This window comes from Lactuca serriola, chromosome 8 (assembly GCF_051521515.1).
Source record: "Lactuca serriola cultivar US96UC23 chromosome 8, Lser_US96UC23_V15, whole genome shotgun sequence".
Classification (NCBI taxonomy): Eukaryota; Viridiplantae; Streptophyta; class Magnoliopsida; order Asterales; family Asteraceae; genus Lactuca; species Lactuca serriola.
Window position 1 is genome coordinate 257,176,275 of NC_136415.1, and position 15,043 is coordinate 257,191,317.

The following is a 15,043-nucleotide window of genomic DNA, read 5'->3' on the forward strand; positions in this document are numbered from 1 at the left end:
CGTATTGTTGATCGTTCATATCGTCCGTTTGGGTTTGTAGTTTTGTTGGGATGTATATGAACATGAAAATTTGATGACAATATCATTTACCTCACAAAGATCATGAAAAACTTTGTTATTATATTCACACTTGTGATAACTGAAACGTTTTTATATTTTATTTGATTTTGAACATAAAAACAAAAAAGACATTATCACAAATATATGTATGTATAGAAAATACATTTAGGCTGTCAAAAGGGACGAGTACAAAGGGTTACATTATACAAACACATACTACACAACACACACACACATATACATACATACATATATATATATATATTAGGATTGATTACGAACAAAAATGACAGTAACTGTTAAGAACACAAGATCTAAATATAATCTGGTTGGCTCGTATACAAGTCTGAATGAGTATAGGAGTTCGAGAGTACAAAATGATAGAATGACGCTCAAAAGTTCTTACTCTACTCTAGTACATATCCTATTTATAGGATACAAATAGACTTACAAAAAATTACAAGGACAAAACGTCTAAGCTTCGAATACAACAATGCCTTGTAAAATAGATAAAGAGTTGAAATCCAACTGATTTCGACTCCTTACAGACCTAGGCCATTTCAACACCTCACTATAAATGTTTCGACCCTTACAATCTCCCGCTTATTGAGAGAGTCAAAATTATGCAAACAACTTTAGAGTTTGTAGAAGTTCTCTTCAAATCTCCATATACCACAGAATGTTCTTTCGAATCTCATCTTTGTCTATACTATAGTTCTTCTTGCAGTTGTTGATTCGAATAAGGAGATTTGTATACTGAGAGTTTGTGTACCTCTCAAGATCACTCACTTGAAACAAGAACTTCGTTATTCGCCTATTTCTATTCTTTCCTCGAAACACAACTCCAAGAGGTTGATGAATTATTTCACCATCTTCATATTTATCAATGTTTATCTTTCCTTTTAACAAGGATTGAGGAAATTTCAAAGGCTTCTTGATAGTTGTTGCAAGCTTAATATTAGTGATTGCCAAGAAATCATAGTAGTTATCAAGAACTTTGATATGGGCAAGCCAATGATGAAATCATCTTCATTGATCTTTGTTATCTTCGACACATCTACAACACTCAATATCTTTATAACTGAGATCAGATCATTTAAGTTCATCAAAGGAAAGTCTACTATTGAGAACTCAAAAACAACATTATTTGCCCTTAAGACAACATAACGAAAATTTTGTAACAGACCTTCGAACATGCTGTTACAAGTAATGTTCAAAACTTTGATTATCTTCATAGGTGACCATACCTCTTGTTCATTTTTTTCTAAGATTGAATGAAAACGGATCTTCAATCTTTTGAATTCTTCCTTATCATTGAATTTCTCTACAATCTTGAATTGAGAAGAAGTGAACAACATATGATTGATTAGGAAGTCAAGTTGATTAAAGTCAAAATTTTCTATATCTAAGCTTTTCTTTGGCACCTTTCGAAAGTAATCATTCATTCCAGTCGAAACAATATCTTCTATTGTCTCATAACACCACTGCTTGTTGGGATCACCCTTGTTCAAGCCAGGTGGGTCATTTGCTCTTCACCTCAAAATGTTGTTGATCTACCTTTGCTTTTCAATTTCAAGAGCTTGTTGCCTTTTCTTTTCTTATACTGATTGTTCAACTGTGATTGATTTCCCTTTATCATATGGATCAACATTCAAAGTTGATTTGTTAGGAATCAAACTTGAACCTCTAGCTCCTTCATTTATTGAGATTCCTTTTGTTAAAGCGCTTGTTGTTGTGGAAGTTTTGGTTAGATACCAGGGAAGTGAAGTTAGAATTTGAGTCGGACTTACTTTCCTAATTACAACTCCTTTTTCTTTATCAGAATCCTTTAAAGAACCAACTCCTCAAATTCCTTTCTCTCCCCCTTGTGACACTTGTACTGCTTGTGTAGCATTAGTTAGTAAGTGAAGGACCAACTCAAGGATTGGAGCAAGCTCAGATTTGATATTGGATTCGATATTCAAAATCATTTGAGAAAGATGCTCTTGAGATATGGACGATTGATTCAAAAGATCAACCTTGGAATGAGACTCCTTAATACTTGACAAAAATTCTTCCATCTTCTCAAACAACTGTGTATCCTTTTATGACTTGGCTTCATGCTTATTCGTATACTCAGAATTGAACTCAACCAATTAAGTAATGCACTCGCAATGACAACAACTTTTCCATGCAACAATGTATAGTTTTGCTCCATTTTTTGAACTTCTTTCGACAACACGGATTTGAGTTCAACAATTTTGAGATCCAAAGACTCCTTCGTTGTATTCACATGTTCGACAAAGAGTTCATGACGTTCCTTTGCAACATCACGAAGTTTCTTAACCTCATATTCATAGCTCTTGGAATGAAACTCTAACCTTTCTGCTTCTTTCTACTCAATACCCTCAACCAAGTTTCGTAAGCGAGTTTATTGATTCATCAAATATTTCATTTTGACGCCAGACACAAAGAGCTTTCCTCCTGTATCTGCTTGTATCTAAAGAAGAGAATTAATTTTCGAGTTAAGGATCTTGAACTGTTTACCTGGCATGATTAATTCATAAGGAATATTCTCCTCCTCAGGATCAAATTGAAGATCGACAAATGACACCATTATATCATCATCATTAAGCTCTTTGTCATGAACCACTTTCTCAGCCTCAGTGGATTGAGATGAGAATATAGTTGCAATAGGTTCGTGCATAATACCAGAAAATGTTTGTGATATGGCCGAAACTAGAACTGAAGTTGTAACAGGTGATGAAATTGGTGGTAAAGCTATTGAAGTGTCAATTGTGGAAGTTTCGATGCTAGATAAGTTGATGGTGGAAGTTTCGATGGTAGAAGTGACAAATGATTCATTGTTATGCATCCTTTCATCCATGTTAACAAGTGTGTCCTCATGAGATAAGTTCAAAGGGATGTCTGGAGTTTAAATCTCCTCTGTATTGGAATCCGTATGCAAAACCCCGGATGGTATGACCAAGGTCTTCTTAGGGATGGATGTTGGTTAAGATCACTCGAATTGATGTTCGTATCCATATTAGATATGTTTACATTGACATCAGGATTTCCTGTCACTTTGAAATTCGACTTGAGACGAGAATCCCTTCGAGGTGATCCAATAAAAGAATCTTCTATGCGAATATCTAATTGTTCACTATCACTGTCTCAATAATCGGATGAATTCAGTTATAGACATGAAAGCGTAAGAACTCAACAAATTCCCTTCTTTATTTATCTAAATTGAGGGAGAAGGTCCCGTTGAGTTCTTAATAATTAGAATATTTTTTTATAAGTTCATTAAAGAATTTCTATTTACTCAACAGATTTTCCCATCCTCTTTTGTTTGCGCACTTAGCTTTCTTTGCTCTTTGCTATCGCGTTATTGCCGACTTCCTTCTCTTTAAGACTAAGACCAAGGGCTCTTACAGAGTGAACACGTCTTATTCATTTTTAGTGCACTGAAGGATTATCCAAAAAAGGGACTCGACTTACTAACCATGAATGCACCTTAAGGGAGAGTTCTTGGGCCATGAGTCTACTAAAGAGAGGCTTATCAAACAAAACAAACACAACCAATATCTTTAATTTAATATAAGAGTCTCTCAAGTGGTTTCATTCCTTCTTACTGTACTTATGGGTTAACCCAACCCGAATGGGAAGAAGGGGGTCAGCCAAACAGTGGTCCACTTTGTACGTTTGCTGAGCAGACCAATTAGACATTTTTTTCTAGAAAAGAAGGGAACCTCTCATCGAAGGAGGCATAGCTTATGTGCATGTTAGTTAAATACCTGGTTGTCGAGTCATTAAGCTAATGTATGATTCCTAGTTCGATCAAAAAAGTCTTAGAAAAAAGGACAGAGAGCTTTAGCCTATTTCAATTTCCTGGGGAAAGGATCTAGCTCAAAAAAGTTACAGTGTTAGGAGAAGAACAACGGATGTGTACGGGCGTAGGTAGGCAAGTATGGCCATCCAACCCTCTCAAGATGACCATTAGTTAGAGTACTTTCTTTCTTTTTAGTTATTAGGCATGTGGAGATACAATCAACTTAGAAGGAAAGTTGTTGCTGCTCAACTTTAGAGCACCATCTCACCATGTCATAAGCTTTCCAGATGTCAGTCCAATGTCAATTCAAAAGAAATTCTCTTGGCCGATTAGTTGGCTTAAAATGGCAGATATGAGCTGAGATATCGGCCCTATGAATCTTTTTCTGAGGGACAAGCTGCGCTAAGCTCTTATGCTCTGATTCTGTTAACGCCGTCAACGCGCACTTCCGATGCGGCTTCTGACTATGCTTTCTACGGTCTTCGTTTCGACTCTTCCGCTAAGAAAAAACAATAGGTTGTTCTTAGGTGTAAAGGAAGAGATGCTAGTAACAAGTGAGGGAAGGAACCCCAAGGAAAGAAGAAATCGAAGCACTCTAGCCGAGATATCAAGATTCACATGTGAAGGGACAAGTGAAAGGCTTCCTGGTATAAGAAAGAAAGTAGAGCTAGGCTCATTTTCGATCGTCACATTGTCAAGTGGAACTGGAACCTTACGTTTATTCTTTTGTAACTTGTGAGCCATATCAAGAGATTGACGCTCCTTCGAAGCTGGTGAAACATGAGTAGAGGCTTCATAAAACAAAACACCCTTCCTGTTAAATTGGGCTTTCGAATGTTCTTTAGACTCTTCTGAGAAGAAATATGATTTGAAGAATCGACATTTTGTGGGTCAACATGTTGTTTCATTGGTTCTTGGCTAGGTTGTTTGATCGGTGAATCAATAAGCTTCTTTACAGGTTTCTTCGTTCTTTTGAAAAATCAAAATTTTGATAGGATGATTTCTTTCATAACTTCCTCCTTCACAATTGGTGGTTTTTCGACCTGCTTCTTCTTCTTTGGAACTTTGGAAGCTTTAGAAGGTCCTTGTGGCCCCCTTTTATGAAAGAACCCCAATTGGTGTAAAAGATTCAAACAAAGCCAAGTATTACGCAATAATCTAATTTTTGGGGTCCAGAAGCTTTAGCATCGCATCTGGAATGCGAGCAATAATTGGACAAAATAGTTGGATCATCAACAAAAATCCTTGGTGCAACCATAACCAAAAACTCAACAGTTTTGACATCAGAAGGAACCAAAATATCCTATTAACAATAAACATCCTATAAAATCAAACTCCAAAAAGGAGCACTTGAAACCCCATTAGTAAGATTGGTGTGTGAGATGGAAGTTCCAAACTCCTCCTAGAGATGTGTAGCATAATTTACATTCAGACCATAATACAGTCTGGCAATGATTGAATAGACTTTAAGCTTGGCTTTGTCGAGACCAAAGCTTCTTCATGTTAAGCAGCATAACACAATCCCAAACAGAAAACTCCACATACAAGGAAGACCATACTTCTTAAAGTGACTTATTCCAGTAAGAGTTGGTTGATGCCGCATTTCATTAAACATATGAAGCACCTGATTAGTCGAAACATCATAAAATGTACCTGACACTGGCAACTTTGGAATTTGGGTGAATTGCTTCCGAGTGAGCTTCTTGATCTTTGAATTCGAGAGTTGAAATGAAACCACCTTAGTAGTGTTTTTGAATACAACAGCTGAAGCAGCAAGAGAAAGTAAGGTCATTGGAATTGTAAATGATGAGGACGGTGTCATTGATAATACAGAGTTGTTCAGAGTTTGAACAAACATCCATAATTCCTTCAAATAGTGATCAAGCGACGGAACAAGACAATGATTAGTTGTTTGAATCTTCATCATCGGTTGTGAGACTTCTTCTTCATTAGTGGTTGTGGGATCAACATTGTGTTGAGAAGTAGCCATTGCAGAGAATTTATAACATCCTAATATTAGGTATTTTTGTTAATGCTTTTATTTTTATCAAAAGTTGCACAATTGGTCCCTTAAAGAAGAAAACTTTCACTTTGTTCATACACATTGCGTACTCATGAGAACGCACAACGTACTCATGCAGCATGTAATTCACGGGTGTTTAGCTAGTACGTTGGACGTACACTTAGTACACATGGCGTACTAGCCCAGACTCCAAACCCTAATTTTAGGAATTTCTCCCTATGTAAAGAACATGATGCCCTTATTTAATTATCCTTATTAGCCACCAAACCCTCCCTAAACCCTAAATTCGAGTTGAATTGGTTGTGTGCGCTTTTGAAATCTTTTTGAGTTGTCTTGGTGCTTGTAGTGGAAGAAGAAGACTAGAGAAGAAGGAGCCGGCGTTGGAAAGCTTGTAGATTTAGAAACCGTCCATCCTTGTGCATCATTTTCAGGTATAAAGTCTATACCTTGATAAGCTTTCCATTAGATGTATGTGGATGAAGCTTTATGAACTTTTGTCCCTAAAATTGGACCTTTTTGAGTTTGGAGCACTCCAGGGGATTGTAGCTGTCCTTTCATGTATTATAAGACTTGTAGAATCAGAAAAATGATTGCTTGATCAAATCCTATGGCTCATGCATGAACAAAGTGGTTAAGAATATGTTGAAAGTTAAGTTTGTTTCCTTGGGACTTGTCTAGCCATGCAAAGGCTTAAATTCGATGAATTTATGGGATAAGATGTCTTATAATGGTCAGATCTATAGATGGGTTGGTTGTCTTAATGGAGTACATCACAAAATAGATGAAAGAGGAAGCTGGTGGAGTACGACATGCATACTCCTGGCTACACCTAACGTAGCTGGTTCCGACCCCGACTATACGATGTATGAGTTGTACGGCTCACATAAGGAGAGGTACGCCCAACGTATGCGTTGGGCAGTTGAATTTTTGTTGACTTTGACCTTTGGTCAAAGTATAGGATTTTGGACCATGATAAGGGAATTTTTTTTTCACTTAGAGGACTTAGTTGTAGGACTTGGACTCGCATGACGAATTATGAACTTTAATTGTTAGTTAGGGTTAATTATTTTGTTGACTAGGCGGAGTCTAGTTCCGGAGGTTTGGGTGTGAGGTTTACTTGTCATCAGTGTCAGGTGAGTCTCCTCACTTATTCTCACCTGTGTGCTAGAATAATTGCATCTGTGATGACCAGTTGGGTCTTGATGTTATTGTATGTATTGATGTTTATATGTGATTGTGACTGTTGATAGTCTCCAGGGTTGCTGATAACCCACAGGGGATGCTGTTAGCCCATTGGGACTGTTGATAGTCCCCAAGTTTGATGATAACCCATATTTGTTTATTTTATGATGTGTTGTGTTTTATGTGGTTTCTTGGGGAACTCACTAAGCTTCGTGCTTACTGTTGTTGATTTATGTGCGGCAGGTACTTCTGAGGACCTCGGGAAGGCGAATGTCTGATTGTATACACTCGCAGGGAGATTTGTTACTGGGATAGTTGAGAACTCTGATATCTTGTAATAATGGTTGTTTAAACAATTTGTGGCTGATAACTTGGTTTTCTAAACCCTTATTTTGATAAATTAAAATGAAAATTTTGGTTTAAAATTTGAGGTGTTACAATTTGATATCAAAGCCTTGGTTTGAGGGATTTGGATTAGCCTTTGGATTCAGCCTTTGGGTGAATCCAAACTCAAACTGGGGATCTGAGGATTTTTACAAGAACTTAATAGAGAAATGAAGATTTTTCCATAAGCAGAACCCAGTGAAGCGGCGTGTATAGTTAACCAGCACTCGAGCGGTAGTTTCTCAAAATAGCTCAATTTATATGATGGGTAGTGCAGGGCAGACATGTAAATCTATATTGAGCAAATAGATTTAATGCTAGCTAATAGTAGGCTAAGGAGTCTTGTAGAGTTAGTGTGGTGATGTTTCCTGATTTGTGATGCCTTAGCCTAGGAGTTCATTCTTATGAGATTAAATCTATCCTTGCTTTTTGTTTGGTGTATGCTAGATAAATTATACATGGTTAGGATTTTATATCCTTAGAATGTCTAAGTTGGAATTTCTTCCCGTTCCTTGTTTGGTTGTGGATTTGAGGTAGAATCATTTATTCGAATGTCTATCGAGTCTCGTATTGTGTACAATTGACATGCGCTGAGAAAATGGTAAGGATGGCGAAGATCTTGTGAGGCGGGGCAGTGATGAGCAGCAGTCTAGAAGTAGTATCTAGATGCTGAGTCGTGGTTTCAAGGAACCAGCAGGGCGAGTCTACAACTGATATGAGGAAGTAGGGTCCTCGTAACTTAAAGTTTTGGGTGGACGACTTGAGACAAATATGAGTTGTTGTGGAAGGTAGTATTGGGATCATACTACTGGAAGCACTAGAACCGTATGCAACTCAAGTAGGAACCTCGAGGAACTAAGGAACTTGTAGGAGTGAGTGGGTATTAGTGTTTGAGCTTTATCCTGATTTCTGATAGTCTTTTTGTGTGTTTCAGTACGGTGGTTACCACAAATTACCTCAACTCTTCTTTGTTATTAAAATGGTTAGAGGAGCTCTAACACATTTCTTTAATTAAAGTCACAAAACCAATGAAGCATATAATCTTGTAAAAATCAATCAACATTAAGTTTTAAGAGTCACCAAGTCCAAACGATAATAAAATGCTTACATTATCATTATGGAGGAAACATTTCCATGGTTTATAAGAAATGAAAACAAACATAGAAACCATTTCTTTCTTACTAATTTGAGAGTCCATTACTTAACCAATAAATTAGTCAACAAAATAAGCATTCATTCGTCAAAGCTTCTGATCAACGATAAATAACCACAAGAAGATGTTTGACTAGAAAATATTTCCATACATTTCAAGCATAAGATAACATGAAGTCTTCAAAACAACTAATCATCCATGGATCAAACCCTAATAAACCAAACATTAAATCTAGACAATCATTGTAACAACCCGATATTTCAACTCTTTGTATTGACCTAAAAAGTCAAGTATTGTAACCATCTTGGGGTAATAAAATTTACTTTGGGAATAAAATGCCCCAAAAAGTATCTATTTAAATTCCTATTATGTGTAATATCATTAAACCGGGATCATACTTAAAGAGAATGCTCAAATCCGGCTTCGTATATTGAAATTAAGATTTTTCCAAGTTCGGCTTAGCAGCAGACAGCTAAAAACTCGAATCGGAGATCGAACGACTTTTGGCCGGAATGACCTAAACGAGAATCGAAGGTCTCGACAATGGTATTTCAGCGGTAAAAAGTCTGGCAAAAACCGACGTCAGATAAAGAAGTTATGAATTTTTAAAGAAATTCCTTAAACACGATGAGTTATAAAATAAATAATAAAAATAATTTCGGAATTTGCCAACGGAGTCTAAACGAAAGTTGTAGAGCGTAGTCTCACCTACGCGTGGATATAAAGCCCATCGAAAACGGAGTTCGTATGAAGAAGATACGAATTTTTGAAGTTTATTAAATAAATTATATATTTATTTAATTCAAAAATCGAGTATTATCCAAAGAGGAGTCAGCGTCCTCATCCGAGGTACGCGCCGCGTACCCCTGTACGCCCTGCGTACCCGAGGGCCTTGGCCTCGGATCGTCCACGTCGCCCTATGCGAGGCTACCGACCCGTCCGACCCGCCCGTCCGACCGACCCGCCGTCCCATCCGACCCGCCGTCCCATCCGAAGCCGAGGCAGTCGAGGCTTCGGTAATGCATGACGTACGCGTACGCGCTGCGTACGAGCGTACGCCCCGCGTACGAGGCTTCTCAGACCCCCTATAAATAGAATGCGAGGCTTTCCGAAAAAAATGCTCAATTCTCTCCTTTCTCTCACGATCTTGCCTCGATTTCCGTGCCCGTTCAAACCCGAAGCCCTGGTCATTTTTGCTCAAGTCCTGAGGGTCGATTTTACTCCCAAGATTCTCGAGAATCCCAAGAAAAGTTCGTTTCCTGAGGCGAAACTATGTCCGGTTTTCCATCTCGCTATCTTCAAACTATCAAGTGAGTTCATATCCGCTTCGAACACTCTTTAAATACATTTTAAATGCTTTTATACTCTTTTAGGGGAGGAATACAAGTAAACATACCGTTATTATCGTGTATTTCGTAAAAATCTCATTTACTCGTTTCTATCAAATGAATCACTTGTGATTTAGTTCTATTATGCGAAAACTCTTGTTATACTTTGCATGCAATAGATTTATACAAAGTATTTAGTAACAACAAAGTATCTTTCGTTGTTAAACCGTTTCATATATTCTAAAAACTTGTGATTTATGTTGGTCAAACATTGTGAAAAAGGATAAACTTTGCATACAAAACTATCACTTTAATACAGACTTAGTTGAGAATCCATGAGACATGTATATCTTCAAACACTGCCTTTTAGATAAAAGGTATCGCTACAAGTCCTGTCTATAACCAGAGTCTCCCGTTCGGAGAACGTATCAAATGTGTATAGATCTATACGGGAAGTCATGATCCCGCACCCTGGCTGTTAGCTACAGTTCATCTTTTGGGGTGACAGTTTGTCATAACGCTACGACGCCTGAAGAACGTCGCTACAGGCATATTATGTTCAGTATGGTTATAAAACTCATCAGATATACAACTACTATAGTACTGTTGAATAATGAATAAGTAGTTACTACGGTTATTCATTATCTAACAAACTGAAAACTTCTAATAGGTTTATTATATAAATCTATGTTTAAAACTTTTCTAAAGCATGTGGATTGCTTCAAAATGTTAGCCTTGAACATTAAATAAACAACTATTAGGAAAATAAGGGATTTTCTTGTTTCAACTATCTACGTTTTTCAATACCAATATTCTCATGCATTTCACACTTTTATAAGGAAATATGGGATTTTCTTGGAAAATATACACTCGTTTTTGGAATGGCATTCAATGTTTCTAAATCACTTATGAACTCACCAACTTAATTGTTGACACTTTTTCTTTGAAATAACTTGTATTCTCAGGGAATCGTTAAGCAGGTTTGGAAATCAAGTTTTGGTGAATAACGCGCTGGCATTATTTACTTCTTTTGAAAGATGTTTATGCATTTATCTTTTGAACATGTAATGAATACAACGATGTAAACATTTTTAAAACCTTTATATATGGTGGTGTGTACTTTCCTTTCTATAAACTGTTATGATACTGAATATGACGTCCTCCGCCCCCGAACGTTTCCGCCGTTCTGGTGTGGGGGTGTGACAGATTGGTATCAGAGCACCATTTATAGTGAATTAATTATATCAAAACCATTTTTGGTATACAACTATAAACTCATCTAGGCAAAAACACTCTGAGAAGAGTCATACTTTTGAAATTAAATTTATTTAGTTTTTGTAAAGTAAGCATGCATTCATTTCGTACTAATAACAGTTTCACATCGTACCATTTTAGAAGTATTATAAATAAGTTGTGCAGTACAGGTACGCCTTGGGACACGTAATCGGAACTGGGAAGGATATAGCCTGATCAACTATATTTGTCCAAGAGCCGACTAACGTGTGCCGAGGGGTGTCTGCAGTGGACAACAAATTTTAAAACTTACCAAACCGTTACTAGAATCAAACACAAGAATTTAAATACTATATGTGTATTTGCTATCTAAACTAATTTAACTTACATGTTTTGCATGTTTCGACTTTATTCAATTCTTATAACCCTATTTCTCGTACAGTCAAATGGCTGGATTTCACCACCCCAATGACCCCTACTTTCCCAACCAAGGCAACGGAGGATGGATCGAAGATGATCCCGAAGAGGACGAGGAACCCATAGAATTGGGTGATGACTCCGATACTGACTCAGAGCCGGAAGTGATCGATCCACCACCCATTCAACCTCCTGTCCATGTGAGGAACTTCCAAGGACCCACTCCCGTCTGGGGAAGTCACCTCCATCATTGGAGCCAACAACAAGGCATACGCCCTCCCTACGGCATGTGTCGGCACTTCTATGATGTCCGCGGTGGAGGTTCGGCTGATCGAGCACTCCCGATAATGGTGGGTAAGTTAGCCAATCAGTCCTATCAGTCCGGAGTTCAAGCAAGCCGACTCCGGGATGTCAACGTGGAAGTGCAGGTGTAACAACACAAATTTTCAAACAAATTTTTCATTTTTAAAATATAATTATTTCCATTCATAACAAGGAAAAATAGTTTAAGTATTCTGTCAAATACAAATATTCAAAATCCCAACATCATAAAAGCATTCTTCAGTGTGTATTGATCACGCCGGCGCCTTCCCACGGTCCTCGCTAGTACCTGAAACACATACATAACAACTGTAAGCATAAATGCTTAGTGAGTTCCCCAATATACAACTTACGCACATACGCCTTTCCAGGCCCTGACCTTTCGGTCATCAATACCACGCCTTCCGGCCCATAACATATTCGCCCTCCGGCCCATAACATATTGCCTTCCGGCCCGCATAACATACATAGCACATATAACAAATATCTTACCACATATAGCATACATATCACATATCATATCCGACCTTCCGGTCACACAGTCAAACCCTTCCGGGTACAGTATAGTGAGAAGACTCACCTCGTAAAAGCTGAACGCTAGCAAATCCCGAAATGACTCGTGCACAACCGACGAGCTACAACCTCCCTATAACATCACATATCTCATCAATACTTATATCTTCTAAGTGTGACTAGTCCTATGAAGTCAGACTTAGGTCAACTCTGGTCAACGGTCAACGGTCAACTCGACCGGACTCGGCGAGTGCCATGGCGACTCGGCGAGTCTAGACGTCCTCCAACTTTCTGATATTCCTTGTCTACTCGTCGAGTGTCCTCCTCGACCCGACGAGTTACCCCTGGAAGAATCGCGGGGCCACCCCGACTCCACTCGTCGAGTCTGAAGAACAGTTCGACGAGTTCCAGTAATTCTCCAACCTACTCGCCGAGTCTGCTCATCGGACTCGGCGAGTCCACGCCATGCAGTCGATCAACTGCTTCCTGAGATGAGTCCCGTCCTGAAATACACAAGCATGGGACCCTCTGGACCCTTAAGGTCCTAATACAAGATTATAGTCGTTGGGTAACAAGGCACTAATTCATCTAATCACCCAAATGGGTTCCATAAACCCTAAATCCATGCATACATCAACAAACAGAAAGGAATCCGAAATATTACCTGGAATATGCCCTCTCTGTGTCTCCAAACCGCAGAATTCGAATCCCTTGCCGTTCCTTTAGCCAAAACCCTTCTCCTCCTTGCCCAACAATTTCTTCAAGCCCTAATATCCTCCAATCTTGCTCTAGATGCCCACAGCCGTTTAGGGTTCCTCTCAATCGACTAAAGACGAACAATGACGGCCTATAAGAGCATTATATACGATCCAAAACCGAACGGTTAGGGTTTCTGCTGAACAGCGTCGACTCGCCGAGTCCATATCTAGACTCGTCGAGTCCAGTCGCGGACCCGCGACCAAGTCTGCGATCCTACTCGGCGAGTCTAGGCTCCAACTCGCCGAGTCCCCTCTTAACTCACCCCAAAAACATAATTAAACAATACCTGAGATTTCGGGCTGTTACAACTCTCCCCCACTTGGATTAGACTTCGCCCTCGAAGTCTCACTCTGCAAATAGTTCCGGATGCTGCTCCCGCATCTCGCGTTCCGGTTCCCAAGTCATTTCCGATCCCTTACGGTGTTGCCATTGAACCAACACCAGAGGTACCTCCTTGTTCCTCAGAACCTTGATCTTCCGATCTCTGATAGCCACTGGTCTCTCCGCGTAATTCAGGCTCGCATCCACCTGAATATCCTCCAATGGAACCACTGCCGACTCATCGGCTATGCACTTCCTCAACTGCGACACATGAAAAGTGTCGTGGATCTGACCCAACTCCGCTGGCAACTCCAACCGATAGGCTACCCGACCTATCCTTGCAATCACACGAAACGGCCCAATATACCAGGGCCCCAATTTGCCCCTCTTCCTGAATCGAATCACTCCTTTCCAAGGAGAGACCTTCAGGAGAACGAAGTCGCCGACCTGAAATTCCAGCTCGGATCGGCGCCTGTCTGCATAACTCTTCTGTCGGCTCTGGGCAGTCAATAACCTTTGTCTCACTTGCTGAATCTGCTCTGTCGTCTGGAGCACGATCTCTGTGCTACCCATCACTCTCTGTCCCACTTCTCCCCAACAAATGGGGGTCCGACACCTCCTACCATACAACAGCTCAAAAGGTGGCATACCAATGCTCGAATGATGGCTGTTGTTGTAGGAAAACTCTGCTAAGGGTAAATATGCATCCCAGCTACCCCCGAAGTCTAACACACACGCTCGAAGCATGTCCTCCAGCGTCTGAATCGTCCGCTCGCTCTGACCGTCTGTCTGGGGATGGTATGCGGTACTAAAATGCAATTTGGTACCCAGCTCCTCATGAAATTTCTTCCAGAACCTGGAAGTGAAACGCACATCACGGTCTGACACAATCGAGATCGGCACCCCATGCCGAGATACCACTTCTTTCACATATATTTCTGCCAACTTCTCCGCTGAAGAACTCTCGCTGATGGCAAGGAAGTGTGCACTCTTCATCAACCTATCCACAATCACCCAAATTGCATCAACTCCCCTGGCAGTTCTCGGCAATTTGGTGATGAAATCCATAGTGATCTGCTCCCACTTCCACTCGGGGATCTCCAATGGCTGTAACTTGCCATGCGGTCTCTGGTGCTCAGCCTTAACCCTACGGCAGGTCAAACACCGCTCGACGAACCATGCAACGTCCCTCTTCATACAGGGCCACCAATACTCTTTCCTCAGGTCCAAATACATCTTCGTAGCACCGGGATGGATCGAGAATTTCGATCTATGAGCCTCTTCCATCAAAGTAATACGCGTACCGCCCACAAACGGTACCCAAATCCGACCCTGAAACGTCATAAGCCCTCGCCCATCCTTAACGAACTTTGAATTTAATCCCACGACCCGTTCTTTCTTCTGCATTTCTGGTCGTACAGCTTCGGCCTGCGCCCCACGAATAGCATCCAATACTGGAGTCATCACAGTCAGTCTCACGCATACATCTCGCAATGGAGTGCTCTCCGCCCTGCGGCTCAACGCGTCGGCTACCACAT